This window comes from Schistocerca americana, chromosome 8 (assembly GCF_021461395.2).
Source record: "Schistocerca americana isolate TAMUIC-IGC-003095 chromosome 8, iqSchAmer2.1, whole genome shotgun sequence".
NCBI lineage: Eukaryota > Metazoa > Arthropoda > Insecta > Orthoptera > Acrididae > Schistocerca > Schistocerca americana.
Window position 1 is genome coordinate 344,294,001 of NC_060126.1, and position 27,128 is coordinate 344,321,128.

At 41.4% G+C, this 27,128-nt stretch overlaps 1 non-coding gene across 1 annotated transcript; it reads left to right on the plus strand.

Annotated features, from left to right (window-relative positions):
- Window positions 1-6,106: 6,106 nt before the first annotated feature.
- On the plus strand, window positions 6,107-6,181 carry Trnas-cga. Its single transcript has one exon. It is a non-coding gene; the product is annotated as a tRNA-Ser (tRNA).
- Window positions 6,182-27,128: the final 20,947 nt, after the last annotated feature.

The following is a 27,128-nucleotide window of genomic DNA, read 5'->3' on the forward strand; positions in this document are numbered from 1 at the left end:
ATAATTTTTCATTAACACCCACACTTACGTACCCATAGCCACAACTTCGCCTTCTTGTAATTTGCAAAACGCGTGCGTTGCACATACTGACACGCAAACAAACTTTATCAGAGCGTATGCTTTAATATCCCATAATAATAATCAAGGATGTGTAAAGTGATTCGATTGTGTTACTGTGCGAGAAAATATTGACTTTATTGAAAATATCCGTTACTTTCTGATCAACGTCAAACAGGGATATTCGACTAAGATAGTCTTCAGCGCCCTAAGACTCCCATAAATACTCTCTGAATATAGCAACGTTAATCTTACGCGGATAATTAGCGTGGTCTTGTAATCTAATATGAAAAGAAGGAGACCACCATCATACGAAGTCTTAATTTCAGGAATTTTAAGTCAGAATACTGACCAGTTAATTAATCATTACTAAAAGCTTGTACTAGAAAAGTATTCTTCAGAGAATACACCAGACGTCTATGTATACTAAGGTACGTTCTCTTATCATTTTTAACGCTTCCTTAAATTTCAAATGAGCAGCAATACGGCGTGCTTAGATCTATGTAATCAATGCAAACTAATACGATGGACAAGCCTATAAGCGGTCGCGACGACGACAAGAGGAACTTTTCTTTCTTGTGTGAAATTACGCAGTCTATACGACTACAAGTCACTATTCATTAACATGCTGTCATTGCGCAAGGACAGACTCCGATGGATCTAATGCAAGAGAAGTAAAGAAGATTCAAGGTTTCAGGATTGTCGAAATCTGCTGCTTCATCGGCGAGACTTCCATTACATTCTCCGGGACGCAGAACATCTGTTCTTCCGAAAATATGGCTACGCTTTTATCAGTGTTAGCATTCACCCTTAGTTATACATTGACAAGACAGGATACAGTCTTAAGGATTATTAACTGTAAGTGATCATTTTGTTTTCGTGTGAATAAATAAAATTTTTCTGGAATTTGTTTTTGGGTAATAGAGTAATTCAGTTGATTTTCGAGTCATATTAATTTCTTGCCACGTTACTTAAATTCAATTAAGAATAAAAATCTGAAAATTCAATCATTATTGCCTTGTGGTAGTATAATATGGAGGTAAGATCATCGCTGTACGAGTCCGCGAGGTGCGAGGCAGACACAGAGAATATTCGTTGCTTATATTTACATTCGGTTCAAATCATATTAGAGTCCGACTTACAATCATTCTCCAGCCAACATTCAGCACAGCATGGTTGCTTTCAAAATGTTACAACAGATAATAGTTAAATCGAAGGGGACGCTGTCGAATTAATTGCACAATTTGTCCGCTGTGACTCCTCTTCACGGAAAACGAAATTTTGAACAATGGACAACGTGCGAACAACGGAAGCAACACATGTTGACAGAGCAAATGGAAATCGTTTGTCCTCTCGTTTTACAACGAAGTCTCCGCGTACCTTCTATTCAGAGCAAAGCTACGTAAAATCACGGTTCTCTTTGTAGCTGAAGAAAAGGAATAAAGTAAGCTGACGATGTATCTGAATGCGAGTGTGTGAACGACCGAGGCGGCTAGCACCACTGCCAGGACCAGAAGGCACCTGCATTTCAACTCCAGAGCGCACATAATGCGTGTGGACAAGAAATTGCGCTTTCCCCATTACAGACGGAACGCACTGGGAGCAGCTAATCTAGACCACAAAGGATTTCTTTCCCGTCGGACCGCTGCCGCCGCAACCAATTCTGTGATCGCTACCGCAGCAATTCTCACCTGCTGGAACCCTACAGCAGCGAGGCGATCGAATAATAGAGATCAATTCCAAAGCAAATTCTCCCACCTGCAGCGATCAGACAACTGATTACGCAATTATGTAGAGAGGAAAATACCTCTTTGTGACAGGAGAGGGTATTTGCAGTTGTTTATTTATATCGTGCGAGAACACTCCTTCAGTTTTTTTCTTATTCTGCCGCTGTATGGCTTGCCGCTGTTCTCTGTACTGCCCTCAGATCTGATTCATTACGGATTTGAATAATCTGCTCGTTGTATGATGTATTGTGTGTAACTGGATATATGCCAAATTAATAATCCAAAGGTTCCGGGTGCAGTCCTTCTGACAGCAAGCTTTGAATGCTAAATGACATAGAAAAGGAGTTCAGCTAAGCTTGATTATCTGCCAGTTAAATTACATATCGTTTCTACGCAACTAGTGCCAGCCTTCATTTGTGCTCTTATCTTTCTCCCAGCTATGTGTTTATCTATTTTTATTATACTTCGTTCGGTTCTTCAAAGATCACGTGGAAACAATAGTTTGTTTTCGTCTTCATTTTATCTTTCGAAGACCTGCAGTCTGATAGTGTAGGCCTGTCGTGTTTTAAGGGCCTATGATGTTTTGAGTTGCAGTGTGCTTGAAGGCTGAAAGCTGATTATTAATAACATCTTTCATATTATGTATCACTCCACAAGTTGTGAGTCACTTCCTTGCTGCAAAGAATATTTTGTACTTGCTTCCGTCTCCTAGCACAGTCTTCTCTTTAGTTATGGAGCGTATCTGCAAACAATACTTTGAAGACAGTGCCTTGTCAACCAATCAGGTCGCTAGGTGGTTAGATTCGAGTTCATTTGGCTCTCGTGTACGTGGGAAAAGGACAATAACTGTTTATTTCTTCCTCGCTACACTCGCAGCTGGTGATGTTGTTTACATCACGCTGCACGCCGTTGACTTAGCAAAATGTTAGACGAGTTGATTTGGACATCTCCCAACTGCAACTTCCAGAAATTTTGACGATAACGTTGCATTCTTGCACTGCGTTTGTGTGATTACTTTATATATGGCTTTTCAGCAGCAGTTGTGAACCCATGCACGTAATAATAGGGTTCTTTGTTCCGATCGAGGCTTTGTCCGAGTATGCAACGTGCAAGAATCATTATCGGTCTTTCATAAGTCATCCGTGGATTTTTTTCTTTAATTTTTTTTTAGATTACTCAGACTGGTCTGATGCGGCCCGCCACGAATTCTTCTCCTGTGCGAGCCCTTTCACGTCAGAGTAAGGTTGTTTTCACTTTTCTATAAACTGAGTCAGTCCTTCTGACAGACAGTTTTTTTTCGATTAATTCACATTTTTTCCTGCAGCCATGTCGCCTCAGCTTCCCTGCACTTCCTATTTGTTTCATACTCAACTGACTTGCATGTCTGTGTTCCTGAATTTCCATAAATATTTGTGTACTTCCTTCTTTCGTTGATCAGCTACTGTGTTTCTTATGCTACCTGTAGTTTCTTCACAGTCACCCTAGTTGTCCAAACGTTTTTATTTACTACTTTTTTGATTGCCTTTTTAGAGATGTCCATTCCTCTTTTACAGTCTCAGAGAACTTTAAGCATACCCCTTAATCCCTTAGTGCGTAACATATCTCACTTCTCTTCGAATTGATTCTTTCTGACCAGTCTCTTCAACTTCATCCTACTTTGCTTCGTAATTAAAGTGTGATCTGAGACTGTATCGGCTTCTGAGTATGCCTTACAATCCATTACTTAATTTCGGAAGTTCTTCCTGTTCAAGAAGTAAAACAACTGGAATCTTCCCGTATTCCGCGGCCTTTTGCGAGTATATCTGATCCTCCTCTAATTCTTGAACATTGGTTTCGCTATTACTAGCTGAAACTGATTTGCAGAACACAATTTGTTTTTCACCTCTCTCATTCTTCTCCCGAAACCCTTCATTCTACTCCTTCCCCTACAACTACATTCCAGTCCCCCATAACTATTAGATTTTCATCTCCCCTTACGTACCGAATCGTCATATACCTTTATCTCTTCATCTTCTGCCTGCGACATCGGCATGTATGTCTGATATATCGTTGTCTGTGTTGGTTTGCTGTCGATTCTGACGAGACCAACCCTATCACTGAACTGTTCACAGTAACACACTCTCTTCCCTACCTTCCTACTCATAACGAATCCTGCTCCCTTTTTACTATTTTCTGCTGCCGTCTGATGAGAAATCCTTGTCTTTTTTCCATTTCGCTTCACTGAAGCCCATTGTATCTAAATTGAGTCCCTGCATATTCCTTTCCAGATTTGTTAGCTTCCATACTACTTTAAAACTTCTGACATTCCACGTTGACTCGAAGAACTTTACTCCTTCGTTCGTTATTCACTCTTTTCCCCATAGTCATTTCCAGTTCGCAATCCCCTGCCAGAGGTCCGAATGGGGGACTTGCCTGGAGCATTTTGCCAACGAAGAGATCATCATGACACTTCTTAAACTACAGGCCACATGTCCCTTGGATACATCCGTGGATATTGGTCGAATTTCACAAAACTTTCCAACACATTTAATGGTATTAGGTGATATAAAAGTACTCGATTATAAGTCTCTTTTCTGCTTTTGTGAACGAATGGTATTTGTACAAACACATGGTCCGACTATGGACATTTGTTCCTCTGGTCCACGAATTTCCATCTTCATTTTGAATAATAGCTGATATTAATGTAAACTCTCTAATATATTATTTGCTACCGAAATCATTCTTTGAGTCTACCCACTATTATAGTCAGTGTCGTATCTGCTCATTTAACCTTTGTTCTGAGTAGTAGCGGGTGGGAGCACAACCTGCTGTATACAATCTGCCTTCCGCAGAGCCCATGCTCTGTGAACTGACTACAGCAAATGAAATGGTTACTAATTTTGTTGCACGTTTTCACCCGAATTAAGATATGTCACGAGTTTGAGGGAACTTCGAGGCACTTGCTCCAGTCATGAACATTTCGAGACTTTAAACGTTAGCAACTCATTCTAGTATTCTTACGCATTAGGCTGCGCAAAAGGGCAGTCCCATCTGCGTTGTACCGTCCTTTCTACAATGAAGGACGCATCCACACTTGTGTTGCGTTAGGATGGTTCACGAGGTCGGATATCGTTAAAGGTTTCTTTATATAGGGTGAACCAGATCTCCACCCAAAATCTTTCAGGGATACCTCCTGAGTATTTTGGTGTAAGGGACCCACGGCCTACGGTGGCTCGTTAGAGAGTAATAATGCAATTATGATTTATTCACCCTCGTTTCTGGTAATATATTTTAGCAACAGTAAAGAGGTCTGTAATATGCAACAACCAAAACGCACAGCACACAGTATGCTCCAGTCCCCAGACGAAATACGTTCACTGTGATGCGGCTGTCCTCAGTGCGAGAACAGCTCGGCATAGCGTTGTGATGCCACCCTGCCACTGTATACAGTGAACCCACACACGATGTGCCAGCTCTTCATCAGTAAATCTATCCATAGTAGGGCTGTGTATCACTGTTAACGTACAACTAAAACTGTCGGAAAACAGTACACTGGACAGAAACGAGCAGTCCTAAATGCAAACTAGAGGGCAACGAGACACGGAGGGCATTAGAATAGATTAGGAACGAAACGTGGGCTAATAAAGTCAGACAAGTGAGAAAGGTGTAATGTTTTATTATTAACCGCCGCTTACACACGCCGTTGAACATGAACACCGAAATCATCGACTAGATTCCATATCCGTAAAACGACGTGATCAACAGTTGATCGCAGCAATTCCGGTGGAATCAGAGCAATGTGTTCCTGTGTACTGGTCTTCAGATCAGGTAGAGACCGATCATGTCCCTGGTAAAGTAGTTCTTTTAGCTATCCCTAGATTCAAAGTCACATGGGTTCAGACCAGGTGATCTTGCAGGCCATGCATCTGGAACACTTCTGGAAATAACACGTTCGTGGAAGGTTGCATTAAGCAGAATCTTCACTGGGCGTGCGACGTGAGATGTTGCTCCATCTTGCACGAAAACAGTGGTCCCCTCGAAGTTGCGCTCTTCCAAAACAGGAATCATATGCTGTGCAAGAAAGTTGCGATACTAAATGAAATCACCAGTTCGCTTTTGTTCTACAATATTACTTTTATTGTAAACCGGTTTTCGGCTTATAAGGCCATCTTCAGACATTTAAATGTCTGAAGACCTAATACCTCGTCTCCTACTTTCCAAACTGCATCGTTTCTTCCAGGAGTGCTTGTTCTGCAAGGTTCACAGGAGACCTTCTGTGAAGTTTGGAAAGTAGGAGACGAGGTACTGGCGGAAGTAAAGCTGTGAGGACGGGGCGTGAGTCGTGCTTGGGTAGCTCAGATGGTAGAGCACTTGCCCTCGAAAGGCAAAGGTCCCGAGTTCGAGTCTCGGTCCGGCACACAGTTTTAAACTGCCAAGAAGTTTCATATCGGCGCACACTCCGCTGCAGAGTGAAAATCTCGTTCTGGAGTTATTGCGTTGTTTGTTCATTGATAGTCCAAATATTATGGAAGGGGAATACCTTCATGGCATTAATACACCGCAGTTGTAAATTACATGCAGTGTTAGGAAGCTATAAAAAAAAAATAAAAAAAAATCAAAGGCTGTCAACGTGATCTCGTGAGTGACGATCTCCAGTAAGTATGTCATCTGTGTAGTTGTCAGTGGTTAAACAGCTTCACTTGTATGCAAAATGTAAGGATAAAAGTTACTTTCGCATGATGTATTACTGCCAAGTAACACAGCTCGATGGAACTTGGATTATACATAAAAAAGAACTGCTGCTGTACATTACAGAAGGTAACTGAAAGAAATACGCAATGCGGCGAACAGAAACGACAATTTTATTGAAACACAACAATTATACTGAAGTCACCACAGTTCGTTATAGTCCCCTGGACATTACAAAAGGCTAGGCTTCGTCCTTAACAGACCGTATGACCACAAATGACGGCAGTGCATGCTTTGCAACGTGCTGCCATACAGACCACAGTGTCGGTAAGGAGTTATTTTGGTAGAGCGCTTGATATCTGATGGATTGTCGTTGGTGTGAGTGGACGGACTGCAATTGTCTTCCAAGCGCTTCCTACACATGCTCGATAATATATATATGAAAATTTATGGTAAACTGACACGTTCCACATCATTAGGAAATGTCGTATTCATGGTCTATGGAACAGGTATTAATGTAATGTAATTGAGAAGGGATTAAAGGCAGGCCAGTCCAACCGTCGAATATCTTGTCGTTCCGAGAGCTCCTCCACCTATGCCGTTCGGTGCGGTCGCGCATTGTCATTTACGAAAATAGTCAGGGCCGAATGCTCCACTTAAAAGACGTACATGAGGAAGGAGTACAATGTGACAATAACGTTGATCGGTGAGTGTTCCATGTTAAAAGGTTTGGAGGTCCGTACGCCCATGCAACATTGTGCCTCCCCACACCATAACATCGCAAGCACCAAAACGGTCATGTTTGGCAATGTTGCTGGGTGCATTATGTGTTCCCATCTTTCGCATTATGAATACGTTCAGGATCACTACACAGATTAAAGAAGCTCTAATCGGAGAGGAATACGCTACCACACCTCCCGTTGATACAGTTCCGGTGCTCTTGGAACCATTGTAAATGGTGCTACCGATGTGTGGATGTCAACGGGTCTTCGGGCAAAGAAACCATTCCAATGCAATTGCCGTCCCAATACGGAGATCGCGTGCCTTACAGTGCCGTTAAACGTGGTTGCAGTTTTACCGGCTAGTTAACGTGAGTTAAACTGTTGCCTGTTGTCTGTTACACGACGTAACCGTCGTCTGCTGCTGTAATTCACCGTGGGCGAGCACCTACACTCTTACGGGCGGCAGTGCGTATGGCTCAGAATGCTCGCCATGCACGTGAAACAATGCCGAGAGCAGCACTAAATTCCTGGGCTACATTTGTCACACTTCGTCCTCCTTCCAGTTTCCCGATGACTCTTCCCCGTGTAAAGTCATCCATATGTCGTCTCCCGGCCATGTCGTGCTGAAGAACTCCACCGCAGTGCACTGTAACTACCCCTTTCTGGACACACACACTGCTTTTCTCGTTTTTACAACCTCCTCGTGTTGCCATCCTCATGTCACACTGTAATGACGTACCTAGTGCCAGCTGACGTCTAACTTTCTCTGCACAAATGGGAGACCTCTGGCAACACGCTCCAGCACTTTCGTTCGTTTCCACTGAACTATTATTATGTTATGTAACTTTATCTATATCGTTCTTAAGTTTCACATATCAATGTTCTTCCTTTAGATCCTTCTGGATGTCGGATAGCCGCATTTTTGTTTTTGGGGTGTCTTTTATGAGGTGGAAGAGTTTCGCAATTGATCGTATTTTGTCCATTCGTGCTATATGTCGATAAAATTTCAGGGATATTTTCCGCAGAAAGAAACTAAATGGTTCCACTACGGAATAAAACTCTTCTGAACATTTTAGCATACAGGAACCGTTTTCAGAATTGCCTCCGAATATTTTGCGCGATATTTGCCGTTCCATAATCTCTACGTTATTGACATGCATGCTTAACGATGATGTTTCAGCTGCTTAGACAGCTTCTGTGAGAATAGATGTTTGGCTTCAAGATATTTTGGCTTTAGTGAAGAAGGATTTTTTATTGTGAATATTACCGACTGTGTACTGACACTGTATATTTCTCACTTTGTCATTGACTGTGTTTGTAATAATTTCACTCAAGTGCTTGAAGTCCCGACCCTGGGATACGTACTCGCATATCTTCACGAGGGATCCTACTTCTGCGTGTTTAGAGTTCATGTGCTGTACCTTTTCGTAACATAGTTTGAACACTTTCCTAGGAAGTTTCTGACTTCAGCAACAGTCCTGGAAGTTATTGTTGGGTCGTCGATGAAGGCAAGACATTAGGCACTGAGTATTCTGCATTTTGTTCCCATGTTTATTCCACGTATTTCTTTCTACCTTATTTTGATTATCGTATCTAATGAGAGATGAAATGATTGATAATTACTCAACACCTTGCCTTATGCTCTTTGTTTTATTTCATAAGGCTCGGAGATCTTTCCCATGAATTTAACTTCAGAGATTGTGCTTTTTATCGTGTAGCACACTGAACATGGTGGTGCAACCAACCGAGTCATTTTCAGATCAAATCTGTGTGAAATCTTATGGGATTTAACTGCTAAGGTCATCAGTCCATAAGCTGACACACTACTTAACCTAAATTATCCTAAGGACAAACACACACATCCATGCCCGAGGGAGGACTCGAACCTCCGCCGGGACCAGCCGCGCAGTCCATGACTGAGTCATTTTCTTTTACCTTAAAAAAAAAAAAAAATCTACAAACCTGATCACTCTGTGCGAAATGATTGGTCATGTTATAGTATTATCGTGAGTTCTGTTCTACACAAATCGCTCTGTATGTTATTTACTAATCTTCCATTCAACCTATCCTTTAATGTGGGGATCAGAACATGAGGGAATACTTTGTAACCGATTGCCTCAGTAGTTATCTGGATCTATCTTGTGACCTTTTCTGCGTTAACGGTAGATCAGAGTAGTTTTCCAATCACTTTTAACAGCTTTTCTTTATTTTTCTTCAAGTCTCTCACAGTTTGTATTCCTATTCTTAATTTTAGACAACTTAGCTGTAGATTCTCCCTTTTCCAAGTAATCTACAATTTATGGTCATTGGAACAACATATTTACGTTGATCTGTCTTCTTCCTATCAGATGTAAACCGCCCATAATTTCAACAACAAAATGTTCAAATGTGTGTGAAAGCTTATGGGACTTAACTGCTAAGGTCATCAGGCCCTAAGCTTACACACTACTTATCCTAAACTATCCTAAGGACAAACACGCACACCCATGCCAGCCGCGGTGGCCGAGCGGTTCTAGGCGCTTCAGTCCGGAACCGCGCGACTGCTACGGTCGCAGGTTCGAATCATGCCTCGGGCATGGATGTGTGTGATGTCCTTAGGTTAGTTAGGTTTAAGTAGTTCTAAGTTCTAGGCGACTGATGACCTCAGATGTTAAGTCCCATAGTGCTCAGAGCCAACACACACCCATGCCCGAACCTCCGGCGGGAGCAGCCGCACAGTGCATGACTGCAGCGCCATAGACCGCTCGGCTAATCCCGCGCGACTTCAACAACAACAAATATGATAAAGCATAACACTCATTCTCAGTTTATTTTAGAAATACGTTATGACTGTAATCTATGGGCTGCTAGGAGACCACGATCAACAAGGCTTTAATCCTGCGATGTTTAGAAGAATGCTTTCATACCATACCACAATACACCAAGGAAGGGAAATGTCCCAGAAGACAATTTAAATAATATTATTATAATATCGGTAACAAGTAAGTGCAAAATTACCGAGCTTTAGATCGTAAGGAATGGCTCAGGCGAACACGTAGACAGATAATCGTCCACAGACAGCAGTGGGCCTACCTGTGTCTTAATGTAATCTGCATTGTTGCCAGATATCTGATGATGTTATCATGTGATAGTCATTCAAGGGTGGCAGATTCCCTCCTAACCCTCCACTCTGACGTCATACGCCCTTTGCTGTCTTTATAAAATTCTGAGGAATTCAAAAATTGATCGGAAACCCAAATTAGCTCAATTGTACTGCAAGGTTCAACCCCCACCCCCTCTGAAATCACTGCTTACTTGTAACAAGAGCTCAGTTGACCTAAATGTACACTGGCATGAAATAGAAAAAAATCTAAGCTGGCCAAACATCGTATTGGTGGGAGTCTAAGATGACGGAAGTAGATCACTTGCGCTTAGTACAGAATGCAAGAAGGCTGATCTGAGACAGGTGGTGACACAGAGTGGTCGTCAGATTTCCTAGGTTTTGCCCGTCCCTCTTCCATCATAATCCAAGATAGGTCACCTGGGGAAGTGGTGCAGACTACGTCGTTGCCTGGTCGCTTGTGCTAAGTATTGAATCTAAGATGACCACTGGGTTTTTCTTGGCCCTTTGAAATTAGAAATTAAAATGGCTGACTTGGGGATATTGGTATAAGCTGCATGGTTGCTAGATCACTCGTGCTAAAGATAGAATCCAAGATTATGGACTTAAGGATATTGGTTCATCTTACAATGTTGGGACATTTCATGCATTCTAAGTTAAGTATCATGTCCCAAGTTTAAAATGGTGAGAAATTCAAAAAATTCACTTCCACCTAAATTTTTAAATACACATGGATTACATGTTTAAACAATTTCCGGCACCCCATATTACCCTACGATTACCATTTTGTGCTGATTAAACATTTATGGTACGATTAGATGGCAATATTTCTGTCTAAATTCAAACAAAATGTGAAAGAGTCCGTTCCAGAGTTGCACTCATCCAAGCAAGCTTCTGTGCTGCCGTCGCTACCAAGGAAGTCAGGCTGGGTAACAAACAGCGAAACACAAAGCTCAGACCGTGAACCGTGATTCCCCGCACCAGTAAAGAGCACACCCATCCGAAATTAAAAAAAATAGAGTAAATTCAAAAGTCTAAGGTAATAGTTCCGATTTTCACCACTAGTACGAGGGCGTTCCGAAAAGTAGTACCTCCAAATTTTTATGTGAAAATTCTTAAAGGTTTTTAAGTGTAACAAATGTTATTAACATTCTACATCTTTATGCTTCGGGTCTACATATTTGCAGTCCTCTACCGCTAGAGGGCTCCGAAATGTAGCATGTAAGATGGTGGTGTGTGACGTAACTGTGTCGGTGCGTCAGAAACAGCATGCTGTAATCGAGTTTCGAATTCGTAGAGTTCATCCACGCATGGCGCTCTCTCTTTCCTTCAGCACTCACGAGCGCTGCGACATCTTCAACAGTCCGACATCTTGAGATGACTGTCACCGATCGTCCTCCATACACTCCTGACTTGGCCCCATAGGATTTTCATCCGTTTCTAGAACTTGAAGAACACTTCGAGGACTTCACTTTGATAGTGGTGAAGCGGTGCAGGCAAAGGTGAAATTGTGGCTCCGTCAACAAAAGCAGAGATCCTACAGTGACAGTAGAAACCAACTGGTGTCTCGTTCAGAGAAATGTGTTCATCGCCAGGGTGACTATATTGAGAAATAAATACATGGAAATGAAGAATAAAGATGTAGAATGTGTAACACCATGGCTCTAATACTCTACTGGTTTATTTTGCCTTTTGTTTTATTTAATGTTACATCGTTGAGCTTCTGTAAATATGTTTGATTGAATAGATAACACAAAATTGTATACTGCTTTCTTTATACAAACTTTGATGTCATGGTTTGGTTCTATGCAATGTAGTGTATCTGTCACTTAAACTCTTTGTCCCATTTGGAGGGAACAAAACTTACTTTATATAAATGTAATTTTGTGTGAATAATTTTTGGTAGAAACGTCAATATGTGCAAAGGTTCTGTTTTATTGAAAATGCTTGTTTACTGTTACGTAAACTGCTGATCCTCACTTAGGGTTCTTAGTTCTTTAATGTATAAAAGGTGTAGTGGTTCCCCTCGGGAACGGAACTGTGTAGCGCGCGCAAATTGTGGCTGGCCTATGTAGAAAAGGTGGAACTGATAGTCAGTCGGGGACAAGCTACGAGTCGGGGACAAGCTACCAAACTGTGCACTGCCATGTAAAAGTGACATATTGTTCTGGTTCCGAAAGAGGCTTTTTCTGCTACTTTCCAATGTCTCGGATGGATGGATAAATAGCTGGAACTATTCTGGAATTTGGACCTATCATCGCCACCAAGAAACGACAGAGTCCAGCAATTCTACCTGCAATTCTGCCTACCAACATGCAGTTGCCACCACACTGCGCAGTCATTGCATCGGAATACTACAATGATGTACAGTGAAGGATCAGCTTAATGGATGTGCTAATGTGCTCAAATATAAGGTAATTTATATCTGAATTTATGTACCTACCTTGATTTCTCTCCTCATCATAACACCTCTCAGGTTCCTCTCCGTTTGCACTAAAGTGATTACCGAGTGTCCTTACTGAAAGTACATTAAAACCCAGTTCTCTAATTAACGCCTCTTGAACATAGTAAAGAGAAAGTTAAAGTTAATGTGGCAAGAGAGTGAGTTAAAGTTAATTATGCTTGCTGAAAATAATTTTCCTAGTAAAACTGCTTATTTATTTGTTGTTGCCAACTTCAAATTAAAAGTTCTTAAGACTGAGGCTTATAAAGTTTTGCTTAGCAAATGATCATCTTGATATCTGTAGTAAATTCAGAAAGGTGAGTCAGTTTCTTCCAATTTTGTCAACATTGTGTTTCGCTGTAGTAAAAGTGGAAAACTGCAATAGTAGGAAATTATATGTTCATGATTGCTAAATGTTTGTCTCTTTTGTGTATTGGAGGTGCATATTAATCGTAAAACTGGATCCACAGTCTGTCTATTGTGTTAATGCTGAGTAACAAGTAACGGAAAGACCATTAATTATAAAAATCATAATTTCTTTCTTCAAAGGATAGTAAGAAGCAGCCTTTCAGTGGATTCCAATTAACTTTCATTTTAAATAGTAAAGTATTTAACTGAGAGAGACGTAACCTATATTTAATTAATGATTCTGCAGTGAATAGTAATAATAACGTTATAAAGACCATTCAGTTTGTATAAGCCCTGTAAGTGATACTGTTTTTCTGTACCTGTTATAATTTTGCAAATATTTTGTGCTGCTCTAACCGTTAGTTTCAATCTTACCGTAAACATATGTATGTGTCAGAGTTCACTGCACTCGCGTGTGACAAAGTATAGGGTGTGTTTATCCATTAAAGTTACTAATAACTATTTTCTTGAACGAGAATGTTAATCATTCTCTTGCCTGGTTAGGCTGGCGACCGTTTTCGTTATCCGTTAAACAGTGCAGATAGGCAAAATTTTGTTTGTTATTGTTCAAATATTTACGTAATTCTGACTTTCATTTCCGATAAGCCACCTCCGTTAGGAACAACACGGTCAACATAACAAAATTCCTCTCAGAGGGTAGCACTGCTCTGTTGCTTTATACCATTATTACTTTAACAAAATAATTCTGTTTGCAAACTGCTTCCAGTTCCGAGGTTATGGTATAGCAGTAGCAGGACGGTAGTGTTATAAATGTTAATAACGTTTGTTTTATATAAAAGGCCTTATGAAATTTCATTTAAAAAGTTCGGAAGCATTACATTTTAGCACGTTCTCGCATGTTGTTTGTGGTGGCACTGAAGTCATCTCAACAAAACCTCGAATGTCACAACACATGTGTTCTGAGAAAAAATAGTGAGTATATTTGAAAATTTTAATAGTGATACCGCTGATGATGGGCTATACCTCAAAGTAGTCCAATAAAATAAACTTCTACTATCAAGTAGCTACTGTTTCTCAGTCAGACAATTGCCATTTCAACATGACATAGTTACAAATTTTTAACTACCTATGAAATGTATGTGTGGGCCGTTGGTCATTTTAAACTTAAGACGATTTCGAATTACCCGTTTTTTTGGCAGGGACGAGGGGGAGGCTACAGCATTAAGTGTGACCTTTGCATTTTCAAAGTACCCTGCCAATTTTAAGTTACAACACATGGACAGTGAGGTTGGAAGATTGTGGGGATGATTGCCGTCGCTAACAACATACTAGTGGTGGAAATTTGAATTACTACCACGGATTTGTGAATTTGCTGTAACTTTTAATTTAGACCAGGTATTCTCTGTGGTTGTGTGGGAGATGGTCGACAGCAGTCTGCACTTGGCATTGAACTGGAGTGTCAACGGTAAGGTGGATTTGAAGCGTGGTGTGGCGGCTTTTTGTTACTAGAATTGGCCCTCCTCCAGCGACAGCAGTGGCATAGCAGACTGCGCAGACGGAGACAGCACATCGTTCTCAAACCTTGCGACCATGGGAGAAGCTCTCCCATATTTTGTTTAAATAAATACATAAGCATTCCCATCTAACCCTACCGTAAATCTTTAAACATCACAGCTTATTAAACTTAGGGTGAGTAGGGTGACAGAAATTGTTTAAACTTGTAAGCTGTGTGAGTTTTAGCGATTTATCTGGTAACAAATATGCAAACAGTCGATTTTTTTAGTTTTTTGATGCGATTTATTCAACCATAAACATGTTTTCGAGCCACTGCAGGTTCATCATCACATGGAGTTGTTACAAGAACGTTATGCTGTGGACCAAATGTATCTACGTGCATTGCTGATGTTGTTTGGTGAAAATGATGGATATTTAGTAATCGGTGAAGAAACGTTAACGAAACTGAAAGTTTCTTATGTTTAACGTACTTACAGTGCACTACCTTGTACTATCCACATCTAATCTCTTCCTATAACGTACATTTTAAGCTATGTACTCAAATATTCACAGTACTTGGCTGCATTTGGTTTTACACTGTTCACAGAAAGTAAACACTGGATGCTTTTACAAAGAATTTGGATTGATAGATATTACATTTTACTACATCATCGGCTTTGGCATGAGGTACATTGTATTACTGTACAAACATTAGTAGTATAGATATTATATTTCAGTAAATTTTGCTAGCTACAGGAGTGTTTTTACTTTGCCAACATATTTTTAATATGAATTAACAGTTACACAAAAATAAACAAATATACTGGATAAACAAATATACTGGACATTTACTATGTAATTAAATTTTTTATATAAATTACAGAATGCCAAAGTTGTTACGTAACAAGGAAAACAACACTTATGCAGGAAGATGAATATTTGTTATTATAGACGTTTTTGTTGTTTTGGTGCAGGATGTCCTGGAAATTATGGAAGAAAAAGTTTTGCGATAACTCAGTTTCTCCATTTAGGATTTTCTGAGGTGATTTTAATTTGCGGATGTAAGTCTAATTGGTCAAGGAGATCCATCTGTATTCCTTTTTCAGCAATGTGTAGCACTTGAAGATTGTTATTGAGATCACCAATAGATGAGCAATATGTGATGCAAAACTGGTATTATTTAAGTTTTTTAAGTCGATGGGCGCCCATATGTTCTTTGTAGCGGGTTGCAAAATTTCTCCGTGTTTGACCTATGTAGAAGGAAGAAGAGGAGCATGAGAGTTTGTATGTACCAGAATTTTTATGCCAATCTCCAGTGGGTTTATCATTGTGACGAATTTTATTTTGTAGCCCATTGTCAGTGTGTAAGCATATTTCTGTGTTGTGAGGTCTGAAGAGATTTTCAAGTTTATATGTCACTTTGCTGAGGAATCGAAGACAGACAAATTTTGGCCTTTTCTTTCTTAGCCTGTAATGGTGATGGTGGTTGTTTAAGTTTGGTTTGGATTTTTTCAACTAGGGTGTTTATCAAAGAGGCATTATAACCATTATTTTGGGCTATAGATTTAAGTATGTTCATTTCTTTACATGCTTCTTTTTCACTGATAGTGTTGCGGAGCATACAGTTTACAGATGACCTGAAGAAAGTGGTTTTATATTGATTCAGGTGGCATGAGGTAGTGTTAATGGCATCATCACTGGTTGTGTGTTTTTTGCATATCTGGAAGGTATGCTTCTTATTGTGAGTGGGAATAGTAATGTCAGGAAATTAATTCCCTCAGTGGTCTGTTGTTCAACTGTGAATTTGATATTTGGATGCATTTTATTCATTTCATATGCTAGCTCGTTTCATTCTTCTTTTGGACGATTGAAAAGTATTATTGTGTCAACCACATATCTTTTGTAGTAGATAATTTTGTCAGAAAATTGTGGGTGTGCTAAGATGAATTCTTGTTCCGGGTTATGTATAAACATGTAAGAAAGCATACCTGCAAGGCTGCTACCCATTGCCAGACCATTGCTTTGCATTTAAAGTTTGCCACTGAATGAAAAATAGTTATGTGAGTTTTAAAATTACAGGCTTGTGGATTTCTTGAATTTCGCACCATTTTCAACTGTTAGCGGTATAACATCAGTCTCTGCATACTAATTTATTCTAAACGAATATATTTGTTCCAGTTACACCAGAATACTTCATGTTTCATTTTAAAATAAAAATTGTGAATCTGAACAACGATGATTTGCGAATCTTATAGCTCAAAACCTGATAATCTGTAGCTTGCTGTACATCGTACAGCCACCACTTGTATACATGAAATTAGGACCAGCAACAATGTCACCAATTACTACACTCCAAACACTGACGCTCCATTGTGTGTATCAGCTATTTACCAACATAGAAATAATAATTGACAGTACTTTGGAGTATTTGAATTGAGGCACCGTGAAGCATAACGTTTCGACAAACTGAGATTAAAGCAGTAGAATATTGACACCCGAGCAGTACGATGACAGCTATGTTCTGCTTGCACGATAATAAAATGGACTGGGTGTTGTGCAGCATGAAACTAAGAGGCACGCAACATTCCAAGGCCCATCGGCCCGCGGCAAAAGAGCCGCTATTCGCGTGGCTAACTGACGTTAAATTGCTGATAGTTTAAGTGGCTCCTAGAATAGCTGGCCGCCCTGTATTAGCGCAGACTGCGTGGGAAGCGGTGGGTTGCTGGCTGGTAACCGACACTCCCCGGCGTTTAGCCTCAGGGCTCCGTGCATTGCGTGATCCGTCAGGAACTAATTTCTTCGCGGCTCTAAACACAGGCTCGCGGGCGAATTTTCCAGCCGTGAAGTAGTAGTGGTCCGGCATTGTTGTCACTCTCATTACGTTCAAATAGGGGTGGAGAACACCACACTGTACGCTGCGCAAACCTCTGGGGACATTTTGGTAAGACTCAGCAGCGTTTCTGATGTATGCATCTATGTAAACCATTGACCTTAACAGTCATAACAGTTACAACAGATTTACTACTCGTAAAAATAGACAAAACTGACATTACTATGATTTCTTTCTTAGTGATTTCTAGTATTCTGTTGCGGCGTACAACTTTCTAATGACCAGCGTAAATACGTTCAAAGTTTATAACTATTAATGCTAAATGGGAAACATTTCCTAATGTTTCACATAATTGTATTTATTTGGTCACGAAACGGCTTTCGGCTTCTTAGACCATTTTCAAAACAAGCCAGCCGGCCGGTGTGGCCGTGCGGGTCTAGGAGCTTCAGTCTGGAACAGCGTGACCGCTACGGTCGCAAGTTCGAATCCTGCATCGGGCATGGATGTGTGTGATGTCTTTAGGTTAGTTAGGTTTAATTAGTTCTAAGTTCTAGGCGACTGATGACCTCAGAAGTTAAGTCGCATAGTGATCAGAACCATTTGAGCCAAAACAAGCCAGATAAAATGATGTGCGACTTCCACAGACATTGTGTGTACAGAAGAGTTTAAATTTTGTTTTAATATATCACATATTAAATACATCACATAGTTCACCCAAATCTGAACCACTACTTACATTCGTAATTCAGTGACTCCTTCTGGCAAAAAATTTGTTCGAAACTGACCATTAACGTTTCAGATAGTACAGGCGTAGTACGTGAACACATAGCTAAGTCCTTAGACCGACTATTATTCTGAAACTGGAAACAATTCTGTTATACACACATTTAAGTAGTGACAATTATGTCATGTATTTAGATACATTACTATAACATTGAAACTAACAATAGTAGAAAATTCAGTTTATAGTGCAGTTGGGAGGTTCTTCTATAAATTTCTTGGACCTTAATATAGATAACAGCACAAGAGACACTTACTTAGCATTTACAGAAAAACTGTGGGTACGACTGTGGTAATCCCTGCTACCTTCCACCATCCACACAGAAACAAGCCACTAGCTTTCCATTCGATGGTGCACTACCTCACATTCGTTCCAATATTTTAGTCAGCCATTTAAACAGAACTAGACCCTCGAACATCTCACTTTTACCAACGGTTACAGCTCTGTTCTGATTGATAATATAGTGCTAAAAAGGAAATGCCTAAAATTACGCCACTTCTGCACGCAAACTAAAAGCATTCAGTAAATAGTTACAAAAACTGGTGCAAAATCCCGCACATTGACAACACTTCTGATAACATCAGAAAGAAGTTAAAGTCTCACCGCCGGCCGATGTGGCCAAGCGGTTCTAGGCGCTTCAGTCTGGCACCGCGAGACTGCTACGGTCGCAGTTCGAATCCTGCCTCGGGCATAGATGTGTGTGATGTCCTTAGGTTAGTTGCGTTTAAGTAATTCTAAGTTCTAGGGGACTGATGACCTCAAATGTTAAGTCCCATAGTGTTCACAGCCATTTAAAGTCTCGCCACTAAAAGCCTGAGTTGTTTAATATCAGCAGCATATCAAAACATTTACTCAGTAGTAAAGACAAACTGAAACCGTTGGCACTGTGTGGGTTGTATAAAATCACATGCAAGAGGGTTAAAAAGTATATATTAGTCACTCAAGCAGAGCTGTGGATGATCGTGAGAGAAGCTGGAGTTTAAGAAAGAAAGATTCAAACTCTGACCATTATTTTTTAACAGAAAACCACTCATATAATGTAGTATGTAAAATGTTACGTTCTCTTAAAGAAAGGACAAAGATGATCCTACTGGAACTCATCAAACACATGTCACAGAACGATAAGTCAATTTGCTATTTTCTCTTTCTTAAACCAAGTTTTCGTTACAAACATTGGATTCAGAACGTAAATTCAACTTTTTTCTCTTCACCTGTTAAATATATGTCCCCTTTTTTAGCCTCAGTAATTATGCCTAAGTGACAAAATAACTTATATTTTCCTATGTAAACACTCGATATAGTTTTTAGATCTTCCGCTCAGGTAACATCTAGGTAAGTCACAAACGATTTTAACTGTGTTTGCGACATTCAAGATGACTAAGAAATCGAAAGCCAGTTCTTGCTTTAAAAAAATATAACTGTGTACAACGTTAGAAAGTCACTCCCATTTAGTGTTATCACCATGTTCTGACGGGCACCGGTGGAAAATTCAGTTAATGTTCCAGCATTATTGTCTTCCTACCCAGGACAGCACATTATGGTGTGACCGGGTGTCCCCTTATCTCTTAGTTCAAAACAGTACAATGTGTATTGGAATATTTACATATAAAAACTACATATCCAATGAGTCTTCATGCGTACCACCGTCCCTTGCATAGAAATCTACACGGAATATATTTATACTTGATGACGAACTACTATTTCGAATATTGAAATTTATTCCTGAAATTCAGCTTAACTGTAATAGGTTGTGATACACTACCTAAAGCGAAATGTGCAAATTAGTGTCACACTGGGACTCGAACCCAGATTTCCCGTTTACCAAGAGTGGACGCCTCACCACCAAGGCTATCCGAGCACACTCCTCTGAGTGATCCAAACTTCCACATGTCACATACCTGTCTATTTTTTCTCATAGATTAAGAATTCATTTACCCACATCCGCACGTGTCATGGCTTCCGTGTAGGTTGTAGAATCAAGACAACGAGAAATGATAGACTATCGTTGTCATTTTCGTCACAGTTTTCGCCTTATAATTATGTATTTACACTACTGGCAATAAAAATTGCTACACCACGTAGAAGTCTTACAGACGCGAAATTTAACCGACAGGAAGAAGATGCTGTGATATGCAAATGATTAGCTTTTCAGAGCATTCACACAAGCTTGGCGCCGGTGGCGACACCTACAACTTACTGACAAGAGGAAAGTTTCCAACCGATTTCTCATATACAAACAACAACTGACCGGCGTTGCCTGGTGAAACGTTGAAGTCATGCCTAGTGTAAGGAGGAGAAATGCGTACCATCACGTTTCTGACTTTGATAAAGGTCAGATTGTAGCCTGTCGCGATTGCTGTTTATCGAATCGTGACATCGCTGCTCGCGTTGGTCGAGATCCAATGACTGTTAGCAGAATATGGAATCGCTGTGTTCAGGAGGGTAATGCGGAACGCCGTGCTGGATCCCATAGGCCTCTTATTACTAGCAGTTGAGATGACAGGCATCTTAGCCGCATGGCTGTAACGGATCGTGCAGCCACGTCTCGATCCCTGAGTCAACAAATGAGGACGTTTCCAAGACAACAACCATCTGCACGAACAGTTCGACGACGTTTGCAGGGCCCGCATCTCGTGGTCGTGCGGTAGCGTTCTCGCTTCCCACGCCCGGGTTCCCGGGTTCGATTCCCGGCGGGGTCAGGGATTTTCTCTGCCTCGTGATGGCTGGGTGTTGTGTGCTGTCCTTAGGTTAGTTAGGTTTAAGTAGTTCTAAGTTCTAGGGGACTGATGACCATAGATGTTAAGTCCCATAGTGCTCAGAGCCATGAACAGCCATGACGTTTGCAGCAGCATGGACTATCAGCTCGGAGACCACGGCTGCGGTCACCCTTGACGCTGCATCACAGACAGGAGCGCCTGCGATGGTGTACTCAACGACGAACCTGGGTTCACGAATGGCAAAACGTCATTTTTTCTGATGAATCCAGGTTCTGTTTACAGCATCATGATGGTCGCATCCGTGTTTGGCGACATCACGGTGAACGTACATTGGGAATGTGTATTCGTTATCGCCATACTGGCGTATCACCCGGCGTGATGGTATGGGATGTCATTGGTTACACGTATCGGTCACCTCTTGTCCCCATTGAAAGAACTTTGAACAGTGGACGTTACATTTCAGATGTGTTACGACCCGTGGCTCTATCCTTCATTCGACGCCTGCGAAACCCCACATTTCAGCAGGATAATGCACGACCGCGTGTTGCAGCTCCGGTACGGGCCTTTCTGGATACAGAAAATGAACAACTGCTGCCCTAGCCAGCACATTCTCCAGATCTCTCACCAACTGAATACGTCTGGTGAATGGTGGCCGAGCAACTGGCTCGTCACAATACGCCAGTCACTACTCTTGATGAACTGTGGTATCGTATTGAAGCTGCATGGGCAGCTGTACCTGTACACGCCATTCAAGCTCTGTTTGACTCAATGCCCAGGCATATCAACGCTGTTATTACGGCCAGAGGTGCTTGTTCTGGGTACTGATTTCTCAGGATCTATGCACCCAAACTGCGTGAAAATGTAATCACATGTCAGCTCTAGTATAATATATTTGTCCAATGAATATACGTTTATCATCTGCATTATATTTGTCCTATTGTGAGCGTTTGGGTGCTATTCTGTCATTCTGCGCAGTGGATTAATCTGAGATGTATCCATTACCCTGTGGCTCCTGCAAGATGCAATTTCCACCCCCACACTACCACAGAAGTCAAACAGACGCTCCTAACGTTCTAAAGAGAAATGTCTGGAAAACTTTCAGCAATAAATATTTTCTGGAATCGTCCGCTGTAAGGAAATGACACAAAAATTCACAAAATTTCTTACGTAACTAGTGGGATACTTGGGTACTGGAGTAGTGCTAGTTAATGTAAGAAAAAACATGAAACTAACGAAAATTATTATTTATTTTGCTAAAATTCTGACAAATCACAATGGCACCTTTAGTTTTGAACAAAACAAGTTCTTTCCGGGTTCTTTTCGGAATGTGAAGTTACTTCTCAAGGATAGGATTCGCTAATGAAATTTCTATGCAAAGATTGTTATTGACTTGGCGGAATGGCTGAGCTGCACCTACTCAACTTGAATAATTATCCTTTAGAATGTTGCTAGGTACGGTCGAGGCTGTCGCATGTGAAATGCAGTTAAGCATATTGTTGTGGAGGAAATATGGGGCTCGCAAGAGCTGTAGCGCACAATACCATAAGCTGCGATGACTGCTGTCTGCGCCGTTCACTGCTGACATATAAGATAACTCCCGTTCTATCTGGATTGACCTTCACCAATCAAACTCTCCCTACGCCTTGATGAAGTCAAGGACTCCTATTCGCCCCTAGTCTAACTATTGGCGTGGTACACCAGTCAGATAACCAGTACACCGTGATGATACTCAAAAATTTGCTCGCAGGCATTTAACTATAACTCTGTCCGTTCACACCTCACAACAAGTGTGGCGGCCAGCACAGTGAACAATGCTTAATCACAAGACTCGGTGTAGAGTCGCACTCTGATTTGTTCTCAACAGAGCTGCTGTCCCAGTGAAGTACTGAGGAGAGACTTGTTCCTTGCTCTTTGAGTACACATACAAGAGCGCACGCTCTCGTTACGTATTCTCGCTCCAAGAGTGACAACAGAACGGCCCCTCTCCATGCCAGATGTGAAGGGGCATATCTTTTGGTCTCTTCCATTACTCCTTCAGCTCAAGGCATCAGAAATGTCGTCTGCCAATCAGCATTGCTCTTCTAAAACGGGAGAATGACGTTTCGTTTAAGGCGACCAATCCGGAAATCTGTAAGATCGGCATTTGGCGTTTGCTGTCTCCCTGTGAAAATCTCTGACATTGTATGCTATATTTGTAAAGAATGCATAGGCTGGGTGCTCCCACACAATGTAGCGGAATTTGCTTTTAAGCCGAACACGGGGTCATTCTTCCTTTCCCTCGGGCAAATGCTGTCTGTTCCATGGGCGGTCACTGGCCGACATAGACAGGCTGGGTCGTCCTCTGAAGGGACCAGTCCCCTGGCGTGCGGTTTGCATCTCTCAAACTAAAAGCCCCTGCAACCGTTCTGTCTTGAATGTATTTGTGCACGCCAGTCTCGAGTATTTCAACCTCAGATTGCATTTGCGATTTACTAGTAATTGCATATCGTTTACATGAATTCATGCAAGATTGACTTTCTCTTATCGAGTTTGGGTTCGAATGAAGCGTCTTGATGTGTGGAATATGATTGTGAGGGCGGAATATGTAAGCAAAGAAGGTCAGGAGACCACGATGTCTTACACAATGAATACCCGTTTATCATCTGCATTTATTCTTGGTGTAACAATTTTAACGGCCAGTAGTGTATATTTGATGATGAACTGCAGTTTCAAATTTTGGAAATTAATCCTCAGGTACAACTCAACTGTAACAGGTACGGAATTACTACATAAAGAGACATATATTCCAGGAGCGTGCTCAGAGTGTCTAAGGCGTAAGGCGATAATCGTGAAATGCGGGTTCAAGTCCCGGTCCGAGACAAATTTTCATTTGTCGCCTTAAATAGTACATCTATACGTATTACAGTTAAGTTGAATTTCAGGAATAAATTTCTACAGCCGAAACTCGCGACCACTGTCCACCGCGAGACTGATAGTAGCCAGGTAGCGTTTCTGGCACATGTGACAACAAGGAAATTACAAGAGTGGAGCAGACATAAAGGGAAATAATACTAGCGACAATAAGGGCTGCAGATGGGGGCATCATTTAACAAAGGGCAGATTTTTGTTGCCTTATGCCTGGGAACGACCATCCGGGAAATGCTGACGCAGGTCTACAGTTCGCATGCTAGTGCCTTGTGAGCACCTACTGAAAGTCATTAAAGAGCGGTGAAAACGTGAGAAGGCGACGATATGTCGGACGTCCACGCTCATCGCAGGTCATGGAGGCCGCACACTCGACTGCTCTATAAAGCTGGGTAGGTGGCGACCTGTGTCGGATGTGACGTATAATGCTGGCGGAGGCACGATGGAGCGCGCATTACTGAACACAGTCTTCGCGGAAGATGATCGTTACATCTTCCTATGTTGACCCAACAAAATTGTAAGTTACAGTTGAACACAGGATCATAGAGATTGAACCGATGATTAGTGAAAACGGGTCACTTATTCGGATGAATGATATTTCTTGTTACACCAGATCTATGATCATGTTCAGATACGCTGACTGCTACTGTCAAATTTCATCTCGCGGATGCAGCGGCTGGGTACAGTAGTATACTATGTGGGACATTCACTTGGCCTTCCAGAGAACCTCTGGTAATAGAGTGAGGGCACCATGACAACTGTGGACGCATTAACATTATTGCACAGCACTTGCATTCTTTCATGACTGACGCATTCCCCGATGGCGACAGCCATCTTGCATCAGAGCAGCTGTCCGTGCCATGGAGACACTATCATGCTACCGTGGTTTGCGGAGCACAGTAATTAACGCATGTTAAGGCTCGTCCATCAAATTCACCACAACCCAATGGTCCTTAATTTACATGAATACCTTTAGAGCTGAGGCATCAATCACGTTTACAGTATGTCCACATACGAATTTCCACTCACACACCCGTAAAGAAATATGATCCGAACAAATAACATAATGAAATCCTGGTCCATTCTATGACATAATGCAGGTTTCTTTCCGGTTCTATCACGTAATGAGCATTTTCCTTATACTAGGAAATCACCTTCCTCATGCGTCAACTGCAATGCATGGCATTTCAAAAGAAAATAGCGTTCTTGAGCCGTAGATAATATCTAGTAATTGTATCAAAAAGTAACGATAGACCGAAATTAGCTACCGTTTGTCGTTGTCATATAGTTGATTGAAAAACCTCGGACATGCAGAAAACCTATAGATTTTGAGGCACAGAATTCAGCAACATTGATTCCTCGGGCGTATGGTGTGACCAGCAGGTTAGATGTGGCTCTGGGCGGATCAAGCGATGTGAATGTGGAGAATGTCAGGATTCAAACACGTGTCACCTCCAATAGAGCCGTACCGAGATGGTCCCACGCCATCGGCAGAACTGCAAAGGCTGCGCCCCTCCCGATTTTCCCTTTTGCCTCGCCCCCCCCCCCTTCCCCCTAGAAAAACTACGTTTCTTCATTTCTGTTACATAGATTTACGAAGTTCTGTAACTTGTAAGGTATGTCTCATAAAAATTAAGCGTTACTGAAAATATTATTTGAATGAGCCAGAGGCTCTAAAATGAAAATCACTGTAAGGATCGTAATGTCATTCGCTGCAGTGGAAGGAGAGATCATAACAAGATCGCCGAGGCACCCAACTCGCCAGTGGAGTTGCACACCCACGAGACAAAAGAGCGAGAACGTGCACGTGTCGTTTATCCATTGCAGTCATTAGCGCTGAAAACGGAGCACTGGATGCTTCTGAACAAGAGGGAAGGGATGTAGTTCGTTTCCTTACAGCTGCAGAGTGCGGGAAATGGAAATTCATCGAGGGGTGCCACAGGTGGACCTTCTTCCTTAGGCAATGGCATTACGATCCCTTCAGCGGTTTCATTTCGAATGATACTAATAGACGAAACGATACAGATAATCGTACCATAGATGCAGCCAGAACAGAAGAGTGTCTGTGAAGAGGGCGCAGCCTTCTTTTCAGTAGTTCTAGGGGCCACTGTGTGCATGACTGATGATCTAGCCTTGCTGTGCTGGTTTTACGAAAGGCTGAAGGCGAGGGCAAACTGCAGCCGTCACAATTTTTTCCGAGGACATGCTGCTGCTCCAAAAAGGCTGTCCACTGGTCGTGTAGTGCAAGTTGATGACGATGTAATCCAAATGTTAGATCTGACGTCTGTTCGCATACTTCAAAAACACTCACACCAAGGAACCCATAGTTTCGACGAACGAGAGATAGCGTGCAGGTGGCGTGCTCCAACCCTCTGAAGGTAGGCCGCCAGTCCTGTCTCTCACTACGAAGTTCGGTAAGCCCTTATTAATGAAGCACTTCCTGACAATGATGCTGAGATGTGCATATTGTGGACATAATTTACAGAAGTGACTTTAACAATATGAACTCTTTCCTCACAAACTTCAACCTTATATCGGTCCATGAGTTAGACTTTCTAGATGAAACAAGTTTAATTCAGTTTTCCACGACTAAAACACATGATCCTTGTAAAATGAAGATCTGAAGGCCCAGCCGAAAGTCTCTCCAGTTTCCTGCGGATTACGTCCAGGCGGGGGAGGGGGAGACAATTCTTTATTTAAATCGTCCCGACGACAATGCAGATTCCACCCATTCAAAGTAAACCATGAGTCACGACCCTTTACAAACAAAATACTAAACAAGATATAGCAGTTTTTGTTGAAACAAGTTTCTCAGTACGGAAATTACATTATCTAAATTTATTGCCTTGTACTGCCTATCACGTGAAGAATATAATTTCACATCTAATGTAAAGCAGTTCTGTAACTATTTCTGTGGAGTGTAGTTGAATGGCTTTTCGAATATTGTTAGCAATAGTGTCTCAGCTTTTCAAGGGAGCATTGCAACTAAATAATTTGTTTTTAAACTGCAAAAATAAAATAGTGCATTGACACCGATATTATTCTGCAGCTGTAGTTACTGTGATTTTCGATTTCCGACTTTAAAAATAATTGGGGCATGCATTGAAACGTCTCTGTGGAGTCGTTTCCTAAGACGCTTGTCTAATTCGGTACAACTTATTCAATTTACTAACTGATTTTAGCTCAATTCATGATCTCTTCCAGAAAGACTGAGCACTCAGATAAGGCCTATTGAATATTATATGGGTGTTTTAATGAGGGGTTTCTGGTTTGTTCTGGGGGAAACGCTGCTGGGAGCAGACGATGTTACTTCTCG